Source organism: Cannabis sativa, chromosome 9, assembly GCF_029168945.1.
Source record: "Cannabis sativa cultivar Pink pepper isolate KNU-18-1 chromosome 9, ASM2916894v1, whole genome shotgun sequence".
Taxonomy (NCBI): domain Eukaryota; kingdom Viridiplantae; phylum Streptophyta; class Magnoliopsida; order Rosales; family Cannabaceae; genus Cannabis; species Cannabis sativa.
The window spans coordinates 11,769,017-11,780,984 of NC_083609.1; positions in this window are offsets into that span (position 1 = coordinate 11,769,017).

Genomic DNA, 11,968 nt, shown 5'->3' on the forward strand with positions numbered 1-11,968 from the left:
TGGTTATTAAGATTCTTTAGATATTTTTTAAGTTAATGTCTTTTCGAATATTAACTTAAAATGGAATATTTTCAAATTAAGTGGTTATAACTTAATTTTAATTTAATTAAATCTAATTTGAAAGATATTTAAGTTAATTTTTTTTTTAGATTCCTCTAAAACAACTTAAACAAGATATTTTCAAATTTGTTCCATTATATATTCGAATTTAAATAATAATTGAAAATTAATTAAAGTTGATTTTTTATTTAAACCAACTTTGATTTGTAATTTTTCATCATTATAATATGGAACTTGTTCGATATTTATTCGAATTTATTTTTTGAATTAAATAATAATTGAAAATTAATTAAAGTTGATTTTTTATTTAAACCAACTTTAATTTGTAATTTTTCATTATTATAATATCGAATAAAATGATTATACAAAATACATATTTTTTTTAAATAATGAGCTTTTAATCAAGAGACATTCGATCTCCATTGTTGGTTTTACATCGCGTTTGTTTTAGTGAGTAATCCTCCCTAATGGAGGAACGTTCATTAGCAATTTCGCACCGTTTAATCTCGAAAGATAAGTAGTTTGTAAGTGTTTTGTATGGTATGGATCACCCTAATGGTGGCGACCATACTTGACTTGCAAATTATGAAACAATGGTGGAAGCTCATAAGATAGAATTGCCTTGACTCTCGCCTAAACGGGACAACGCTGAATTCCAATCTTGATCGAATAAAAGGTTGCTAGAATGGTTATCATTTTAGATGAGTTGACAACTCTATTCAATGGATGATGCTTTGACTCTCGCCTAAACGGGACACTGTATTAGTTTGTTGAAAGACCTTGAAAAAAAAACTATGTTAGATTTAGTATTTCTATAACATATGTGATTATTTGTTATTTTCTGAACTGTGTATGAATTTATGAACCAAAACCTTACTTCTGTTTTATTGATGTGTTGTAGTGTCATTATGAATAACCCTCACCCCGATCCTCTCCTAGTTAATATCTTAGCAAAAGAACTCTATAGTGTGAAAATGCATCCTGGTAGTTGCATAAACTCGCACCTGTTGATGATGAATCTGAAGTTCCAAAAGGCAAATCTACTAGGAATTGATTTATCAAGAGAACAATGGGTCCAACTCATCCTTAATAGTCTTCCTCCGGAGTATAATGAATTTGTTATTTCTTATATGATCAACAATTTCAACTCCTCCGACATGGACAAGCTCGAAGCAGAATTACGAGCCCATGAATGGAATTTGATTGCAATGAGTCCTCCTGGGTTTGCAATTCATAATCAGAGGAAAAGGACTAGGTATGAAGGATCTAGCAAAGCTGCTTCTTCAAGTACAATTATCAGACATAATCTTCGATGTTCGAATTGTAATGAAAAGGGACATCAAGAAGAACGATGTCCCAAGCTTCTAAACAATTCAAACGAAGGTAATGCTTTTGTCTTTGAATCATGTGTTTTAGAGAACGACAAATCCGTCTGGATTGTTGATTCTGGGTCTACTAACAATGTATGTTCTTCACTGCAGTTGCTTGAAACTTGGGAAAATCTGCTTCCAGGAGAGTTAAAGCTTAAAGTTGGCAATGGCAAGTTAGTATCGGTTAAAGCTAGAGGAAAAGCCCGCATCAAGTTTCAACAAAGATTTTTAATTTTAGAAAATGTTTTATTTATTCCAAACTTTAGTAGAAACTTGATTAGTGTCTCATGTTTGCAAACACAATCTTATATATTGAATTTTTCGAGTACAAATTGTTCAATTTCTCGTAATGGATTTCAAATATGTGTTGCTACAATGGAACAAGGGCTTTATGTTTTAAGACCGAATACTCAAATCTCACTAAATAATGAACTTTTCAATGTAGCTAAACCTAGAAACCTCAAAAGAAAAGAGATTGATAATGATGATCAAACTTATCTATGGCATTTACGTTTAGGTCATATAGGCTTTGATAGACTCAATAGGCTAACCAAAGGCAGTCCATTGAAAAATGTCGTCTTAGGTGAGCTGCCAGTATGCGAGTCCTGCCTTGAAGGAAAAATGACTAAACGTTCTTTCTCTACAAAGGGAGAGCGTGCCAAAATGCCCCTAGGGTTAGTGCATTCCGATGTCTGCGGACCTTTGAATGTCAAAGCCCGAGGTGGTTATGAGTATTTTGTCACTTTCATTGACGATTTCTCTAGATATAGTTTTCTTTACCTAATGCAAAAGAAATCTGAAACGTTTGAAAAGTTTCAGAATTTCATGCTTTGGCCCAAAACCAATTAGGTAAATCATTAAAGATCTTGCGAACTGATAGGGGTGGAGAATATATGGATATGCAGTTCAAAGATCATTTAATTGAACTTGGAATTGAATCCCAATACACTGCCCCAGGCACTCCACAACAAAATGGAGTTGCAGAAAGAAGAAATCGCACTCTTTTGGAAATGGTTAGGTCTATGCTAAGTTATTCAACTCTGTCTACGTCCTTCTGGGGATATGCTATTCAGATGGCAAATGACATTTTAAATGTTGTTCCATCTAAAGCAGTCCCTAAGACACCTGTCGAACTTTGGAATGGTCGTACACCTAGTTTACGCCACTACAGAATTTGGGGGTGCCCTTCTCATGTCTTAAGAAAGAAAGAAGGCAAACTTGAATCACGTACCGAAGTATGCATGTTTGTCGGAAATTCTAAAGAGACTAGGGGTGGACTATTTTATAGGTACAAGGATAACAAAGTTTTTGTTTCTACAAATGCTACTTTCCTTGAAGAGAACTATATTGAAGACAACAAACCGAAAAGTAAAGTTGTTCTAGAGGAATTGCTTTCAGATATAAGTCCTTCCAATGTTCCGTCCTCTTCCACTCGTGAAGAAGACAATCCCACTCCCTCAGTCGAACCAACTGAGAAATCTACTACTAAAGTTTCTGTTCAGAAGATCACCGCACCTCGTCGTAGAGGGAGGGTTTCAACAAAACCAGCTCGTTATGGCTTGGATGGTGAAATCAATATGGTCGTAGGTGACGGTATTGATGACGATCCATTAACCTATAAACAGGCAATGGCTAGTCCGCAACGGAAATGATGGTCGGCCGGCATGGATTCAGAAATGGATTCCATGAAAAAGAACAAAGTCTGGGAATATGTAGACGCACCTAACGACTATCATCTGATAGGATGCAAGTGGGTTTACAAGAAGGAAAGAGGAGCTGGAGGCGAAGTCAAAACTTTTAAAGCTAGACCTGTAGCCAAGGGTTATACCCAAAGAGAAGGCGTGGACTATGAGGAAACTTTTAGTCCTGTTGCCATGCTCAAATCCATCCGAATTCTTCTCTCCATAGCTGCTGCTTTCGATTATGAAATCTGGGAAATGGATGTCAAGACTGCCTTCCTTAATGGGGTACTTGAAGAAACCATCTATATGGAGCAACCAGAAGGTTATGTTCTTCCTGTGCAGGAAAAGAAAGTTTGCAAATTAAATAGGTCTATCTATGGACTTAAGCAAGCTTCTCGCTCATGGAACAAAAGGTTTGATGAAATTATCAAGACCTACGGCTTTCTTCAGAATGAAGATGAACCTTGTGTTTACCAACTCAAGGAAGACCAAGTAGTAGTATTCCTAGTCCTTTATGTTGATGACATTTTGATTATTGGAAACAATGTCAAGAAAATGACTCACATCAAGAACGTTCTTGGTATTCAGATTATCAGAAACTGGAAGAACAGATCTCTTGCTCTCTCTCAAACAACCTACATAGACAAAGTCTTAGAGAGATTCTCCATGAACAACACCAATGGGGCAAACATGCCTTCTAGATATGGTATTCGTCTATCTAAGGAACAGTCTTCGACTGATCCTCAAGAGATAGAGGACATGGCGAAAATTCCCTATGCTTCTGCAGTTGGAAGTCTAATGTATGCAATGTTATGCATTAGACCTGACATCTGCTATGCAGTTGGAATCGTGAGCATGTATCAGTCTAATCCAGGACATGAACATTGGAATGCAGTTAAGTATATTCTGAAATACTTAAAGAGTACAAGGAATCTTGTGTTAGTCTACAAGGGTGGTGCTTTAAATCCCATAGGCTACACTGATTCAGATTTCCAGGCAAGTCTTGAAGACAGGAAATCTACATCTGGGATGGTGTATCCTCTTGGGGGTGGAGCAGTGGTTTGGAGAAGTGCAAAACAAACCACGATATCGGACTCGACTATGGAAGCTGAATACATAGCTGCAGCCAAAGCTGCTAAAGAACTTATCTAGCTAAGAAAGTTCTTCACCAGTATAGGTGTTGTTCCTGGAATGGAAAAGCCTCTGGTCCTACTTTGTGATAACAATGGAGCAATAGCAAACAGTAAAGAACCTCGAAGCCACAAGAGAAGCAAACACATTGAAAGGAAGTATCACATTATCAGAGAATACGTGGCAAGAGGGGATGTGCTAGTTGAGAAAGTTGACACAGAGGACAACCTAGCTGATCCATTTACCAAAGTCTTGGCCGTGACAGCATTTGAAAAGCACTGTCAGCATTTAGGATTAATTGATATGTACTAATTAGTTTTATATTAGTGCAAGTGGGAGTTTGTTGGGTTTATGCCCTAAATAAAACTCCATTTCAATGTAATCGATTTTATTTAACATCAATAAAGAAACAGAAGTACTTTTCATTCATTTGTGTATGTTTTGGTTCACTTTATCAATTGCTTGTCTATTTGATTTATAAATTCATCTTAAACCCTTTTCACATACTTGATCCTGTTTATTGTGTTGTCATCACATTGGAAAGCAAACATGACTATGTGAATAAAGTTTCCTAGATTTATCAGACACAGGGTTTTACTGATATGATAATCTACAACAAGATTTTACTTGCATTTGGAGAAATGCTATGTTCTTTCCAGAACATTGGTTAAAGTAAAGCTCAGGTTGGATGTATGGAGTATGCATCGGAAGGGACCGATATTGAACTTTGACTTAGATTTATTAAACTTACCGTAAAATCTATTCAAGTCAATATCGCCTAGTTGATCCTAGATCAAATGTTCTTAATCCTGTTATGATTAGGCTCAATCTTGAAAGGCTATTCGTGTTCTTTGATTTGTTAGTTAAGCCTACTTTTAGGTCAGGGTGATACGTACATTTTGGGAACATGGTAGTGCAATTAAGTGGGAGCGCTAACATAAACATAGAATCTATAGCTTCTATCTGGCGAATAGTAAGCAAAGGATGATCTCCTTCGAGCTTGACCAAACGAACATAAATGGTGGAGTACTCATTTCACATAAGCTGAAATATCATTTATACGGGGTCAAGTGTTTTAAGGATAAAATACATAGTAGGGTGTAACGGTAATCTAATCCCTTTACACTGTAGATCATTCATATAGAGGATCATTGACCAAATTAGGATTATAACAATGGATAACTAATGATGTGTCTATATGGTGGAACATATAGAGCATTCTACATACTGAGAGTGCAATTCTAAGTTCTATGCTTGGATTCAACGAAGAATTAATAAGTTAGTGAATTTTAGTAATAAATTCTTGATCTACTTATTAGAAGCTCGGTTATATAGACCCATGGTCCCCGCACTAGTTGAGATAATATTTCTTGTAAGACTCATGTAATTGTTTTTGATTAATCAATTATAATTCTCAAATTAGACTATGTCTATTTGTGAATTTTTCACTAAGTAAGGGCGAAATTGTAAAGAAAGAGTTATTAGGGGCATATTTGTTAATTATGATACTTTGTATGGTTCAATTAATAAATATGATAAATGACAATATTATTTAATAATTATTTATAGTTATTAAATAGTTAGAATTGGCATTTAAATGGTTGAATTAGAAAATCAGCGTTTTTGAGAAAATCAGATACAAAAGTGATAAAACTGCAAAATTGCAAAAAGTGAGGCCCAAATCCAATAAGCCATGGCCGACCACTTTTATAGGAGTTTTACCTCTGATATTTTCATTATTTTAATGCCAAATAATTCAAACCTAACCCTAGTGGAATGCTATAAATAGGTAGTGAAGGCTTCAGGAAAATTACACTTCTGATTCAGAAAAACCTGAGCCTCTCCCTCTACCTTTGGCCGCCACTCTCTCTCTCTCTTCTTCCTTAGAATTTCGAAACCCCTTAGTGATTAGAGTAGTACCCACACACAGCAAGCAATACCTCAATCATAGTGAGGAAGATCGTGAAGAAAGATTTTTAGGAAAAGGAGTTTCAGCATCAAAGATTCAGAGAAAGAGATCTAGGTTCAGATCTTGATAATACTCTGCGACAGAAAGGATACAAGGGTTAGAGATCTGAACGAAAGGAGTCATTTAATTTCGCTGCACCCAATGTAAGGTTTCCTAAACTTTATATGTGTTTATTTCATCGTTTTAGAAAGTTCATATTTAGGGTGTTAATCAACATACTTGTGAGTAGATCTAAGATCCTGGTAAAATAATTTCCAACATCCTCCACATTCAAAAATCTAAAAAAATATTCTTCTACTCTTATTGGATTAGATAAAATATCTATAGACCTCAATATGAGAGACATTTGTTCTTGATGACTTACATCATGAGTACAATCAAGTAAAACTGAAAAATATTTAACTTCTTTGATCTTTTTCAAAATTGTATTTTTCACTTCACTTGCCAACAATTGTATCAACTCATTTTGAATATTATGTCCAAAATAATGATTATGAATTTCACTATTTTGAATACGTCGAACATGTTCTTGCATTATTAGATCAAATTCAACAATCATTTCAATTAAGCTCAAAAAATTTCTATTGTTTTCTTGATAGATCTTTTCATTATATCCTCGAAAGGCCGAATTGTTCTTAGCTAAATTTTTGACAATTGCAATTATTCTTACTAAAATATTCCTCCAATGCTCTTTCTCTTTATTAAGTCTTTCTTGAGCATCTTTATCAATTGTTTTGTTTTTCGATTGTCTCAATTCTAAGTCAATCCAAGCACTCATATGTGATCATTACTTATTTCGTGATTCTTCAACTTATCACCTAGATGTCTCCAATCTTTAGTTCATTTGTTACTCAATTGACTCACACTCACCATATTAGACTTTTTACCAAACAATTTACAACAAAAACACTATACTTTATTAAACTGTTTTGAATACACTAACCACCTTCTATCATATTTTTCTCCATTTGACAATATTCTTGTATAATAAGAAGTTGAAAAGTGTCTACTATTTTCATCTTTAATTAAACTAAAATCAATTATTACTCTAATTGGACCATTTTCTACTAACAAGTCTATTAGTTTATTATCAAGGTTTTCCCATCTTCCCGGAACATAAATATAATCTAAATCTTTTTTGAAATTTCTAGTTTTCACGACCTCTTCAATATTTTCTTGACATTTTTCCTCAACCATCACATCATCACACATTTCATCTATTGGGTTTTATGCCCTAAATAAAACTTCATTTCAATGTAATCCATTTTATTCAACATTAATAAAGAAACAGAAGTATTTTTCATTCGTTTGTGTATGTTTTGGTTCATCTTATCAATTACTTGTCTATTTGATTTATAAATTCATCTGAAACCCTTTTCACATACTTGATCTTGTTTATTGTGTTGTCAACACATTGGAAAGTAAACATGACTATGTGAATAAAGATTCCTAGATTTATCAGAACACGAGGTTTTACTGATATGACAATCTACAACAGAGTTTACTTGCATTTGGAGAAGTGCTATGTTCTTTCCAGAGCATTGGTTAAAGTAAAGCTCAGGTTGGGTGCATGGAGTATGCATCGGAAGGGACCGATATTGAACTTTGATATAGATTTAATTAAGCTTACCGTAATATCTATTCAAGCCAATATCGCCTAGTTGATCCTAGATCAAATGATCTTAATCCTGATATGACTAGGTTCAATCTCAAGAGTGTTATTCGTGTTCTTTGATTTGTTAGTTAAGCCTACTTTTGGGTCAGGTGATACGTACATTTTGGGAACACGGTAGTGCAATTGATTGGAAGCGCTGACATAAATATGGAATCTATAGCTTCTATCTAGCGAATAGAAAGTAAAGGATGATTTCCTTCGAGCTTGACCAAACGAAAATAAATGGTGGAGTACTCATTTCACATAGCTGAAATATCATTTATACGGGGTTAAGTGTTTTAAGGATAAAATACATTGTAGGGTGTTACGGTAATCTAATCCCTTTACAGTGTAGATCATTCATATAGAGGATCATTGATCAAATTAGGATTATAACAATGGATAACTAATGACGTGTTTATATGGTGGAACATATAGAGCGTTCTATATACTGAGAGTGCAATTCTAAGTTCTATGCGTGGATTCAACGAAGAATTAATAAGTCAGTGAATTTAGGTTATAAATTCTTGATCTGCTTATTGGAAGCTCGGTTATATAGACCCATGGTCCCCCCACTAATTGAGACAATATTACTTGTAAAACTCATTTAATTGGTTTTGATTAATCAATTACAATTCTCAAATTAGACTATGTCTATTTGTGAATTTTTCACTAAGTAAGGGCGAAATTGTGAAGAAAGAATTTTTAGGGCATATTTGTTAATTAAGATACTTTGTATGGTTCAATTAATAAATATGATAAATGACAATATTATTTAATAATTATTTATAGTTATTAAATAGTTAGAATTGGCATTTAAATGGTTGAATTTGAAAATTGGCTTTTTTGAGAAAGTAAGATGCAAAATTGATAAAACTGCAAAATTTGCAAAAGTGAGGCCCAAATCCATAAAGCCTTGGCCGGCCACTTTTATAGGAAATATCATCTGATATTTTCATTATTTTAATGCCAAATAATTCAAGCCTAACCCTATGTGGTATGCTATAAATAGATAGTGAAGGCTTCAGGAAATATACACTTTCACATCTTGTTTCCTTCAGAGAAAAACCTGAACCTTCTCTCTCTAAACCTTGTCGCCACCTTCACTCTCTTCTTCTTCCTTGAATAATTTCAAACCTCTTAGTGATAGAGTAGTGCCCACACATAGCAAGTGATACCTCAATCATAGTGAGGAAGATCGTGAAGAAAGACATTCAACAAGAAGGAGATTCAACACTAGAGAAAGGAGAGAAAGAGATCCAGGTTCAGATCTTGATAATACTCTGCGACAGAAAGGATACAAGGGTTAGAGATCTGAACGGAAGGAGACATATTATTCCGCTGCACCCAATGTAAGGTTTCTCATACTTTATATGTGTTTAATTTATAATCGTTTTAGAAGTTCATATTTAGGGTGTTAATCAACATACTTGTGAGTAGATCTAAGATCTTGGTAAAATAATATCCAATATCATCATCTCCTAAATTATTTAAATTTATTTGTTCTTGTTCATTAGTTTCTTTACTTGAGTTACTTTCATTTTTTTTTTCTTACAGATAATAAATTTTTCTAAAGCTCCTTTTCTTTTTAAGTTTTTCATTACCCGACATATATTTTCTACTAGACATACTTGTTCAAATTTTAGGCACAACAAAACAAAACTAAACCAATTCAATGAAATAAAACTAAAATATTGCATATAATTACCAATAATAATAAAAAAAAAGTAAATGAAAGAAAGATAAAACCTTGAATTATTGTAAATAAAAGTAAGTGTTCCAAGCTCAAATAGGGATCTTTTCTTTGAATTTTGAAGTTATCCTCTCTTTTTGAGAGATAAAGAACTTATTAAAAAAAAATTCAAAGTTAAGAAAGATATATCATATATATATATATAATTATATACAAATATGTAATATGTGAACACTATTAAAATTTATCACATAAAAAAATAAAGTAAAAGGAAGAGTTGAATGAAAGTGTACCTCTATGATGATTTTTTTCTTGTATATGCAAACTCAATACCACAGTAAATTCAACAACAAATGAAGATTTTAGAATATAAAAGATATAGTATAACTTATAAAAGAAATAGTGTATTGTGTTTAAAACTGTAAAAGAGAACATATATATAGGTTTTATTTATATAATTGAAAAAAAAAATAAATAAATGGTGCACCAACGGTTGAATCTTTTCATATGCCAATAATTTAATTTTTTTTTACTAGGAGCCAACTAATTAATTGGTTTTTATCAAACAAATACACAATTTAATTATTATTAATCTTTTCATATACCACATAATTAGGCATTAGTGTGCATTAAAATAGGCTTTTTGTGTGTTGTGCATTAATGTGGGTAGGTGGAGACTTAGCTCTTTCTACATTAACTCTTATAAATGAGTTGTCAGAACTACTACTGAAGAGTAGCGTTCGTACAAGCTGGTCACTTGTAGTACTTTTAGAGATGTTTTGTATTCCAATATCTTGGTAGGGGAACTAACTCCTATTCTCATTGTACCTGCCAAGCTTGTAGGTGCCCTTGTTATTTCTATAACTTGGTAAGGGCCTTTCCAGTTAGGTTTTAACACTCCTGTTGCGGGATCTTTGGTGTTCAAGAACACTCTTTAGAGCAATAGGTCTCCTATGAAGAATTTCCTCTCATTGACTTATTTGTTGAAATGCCTTGCAACCTTTTGCTGGTAGGCCTGTAGTTTTAGGTTGGCTTGGTCTCTTCTCTATTCTATTTCATCAAGGGATTCCACCATCAAGGCGTTGTTTACTTCTTGGTCATAGTTCTTTCTCTTGTGAGACGGTGGCACCAGCTCTACAGGCAACATTGATTTATAGCCATAAGCTAAAGCGAATGGAGTTTGCTCGGTGGTCCTGTGTGACTAGAGTACCTCTGGGAGAAATTCTGGCCAATTGCATTTTGCCTCTTCTAGACACTTTTTCGAAGTGTCTTTGAGGGTCTTGTTCACAGCTTCTACCTACCCATTCGTTTGAGGATGAGCAACGACAAAGTACCAGTATCTAATTATTGAGACCTTTCAACACGATGCATACGAGTGTAATGAAGAGGAGAAGGAACTATAGGAGTAGTGGATGATTCAAACTCAGAGAAGGTTAATGTGAATAAGATCTGATTTTGTCAAATTATGAGGAGTGCCAAGAATAGTAAAGAAAGATATATGCTCAAGAAAAAAAAAACATGACGAGATACATACAATTTTTGAGAAACTAGATTAAAACAACGATAGCCCTATTTTCGTTCCCCAAAACCAAGAAACACGCAAAAAGAAGAGCGTGACGACAACTTTGTACGCTCTACACTATGATGAAGCACAAAATAAGTAGAACCAAAGACTCTTAAAGAAGAATAGTCAAGAATACAACCATATAGTTTCTCAAAAGGAGACAAATTAGAGATGACAGAAGACGGAATCATATTAATTAGGTGAACTGCAATTAGAACTGCCTCCCCCCAAAACTGACTAGGAATAGAAGATAACAACAAAAGAGAACAAGTTGTTTCAATAATGTGCCTATGCTTTCTTTCAGCCACATCATTTTGTTCGGGTGTATCAGTACAAGAAGTTTGATACAAAATGTCATCTAAGACAAGTGAATCAATAAATATATTTAAAATATACTCACCACATTGATCACATCTAAAACATTTAATAACAACACTATGTTGAGTTTTTACATAAGCTCAAAAACGATCATAAATACTATAAAAGTCAGAACGATATTTCATAAGAAAAACAACAAAACCGAATGTGATCGTCAATAAAAGAAACATAGTATCGAGAACCCCCTTTTGTAACAACAGGAGAGGGTCCCCACACATTATATTGTACTAAATCAAATGGTGCAACAGAACAAGTTGTACTTTTATTGAAAGGTAAAGCAAAAATTTTCGCAAGCTTTCATCCACTACAATCAAAAATATCATGAGGTTGCAAATTTCCTAAGGTTCCTTTAGAAGCTAAAAATTTTAAATAAGACTCTGAAACATGACCAATTAGGCGAGAGTGCCACAAATAAAAACTAGAAGATAAAGGAGACAAATAAGAAAAACAAATTAATACTAGGAGCT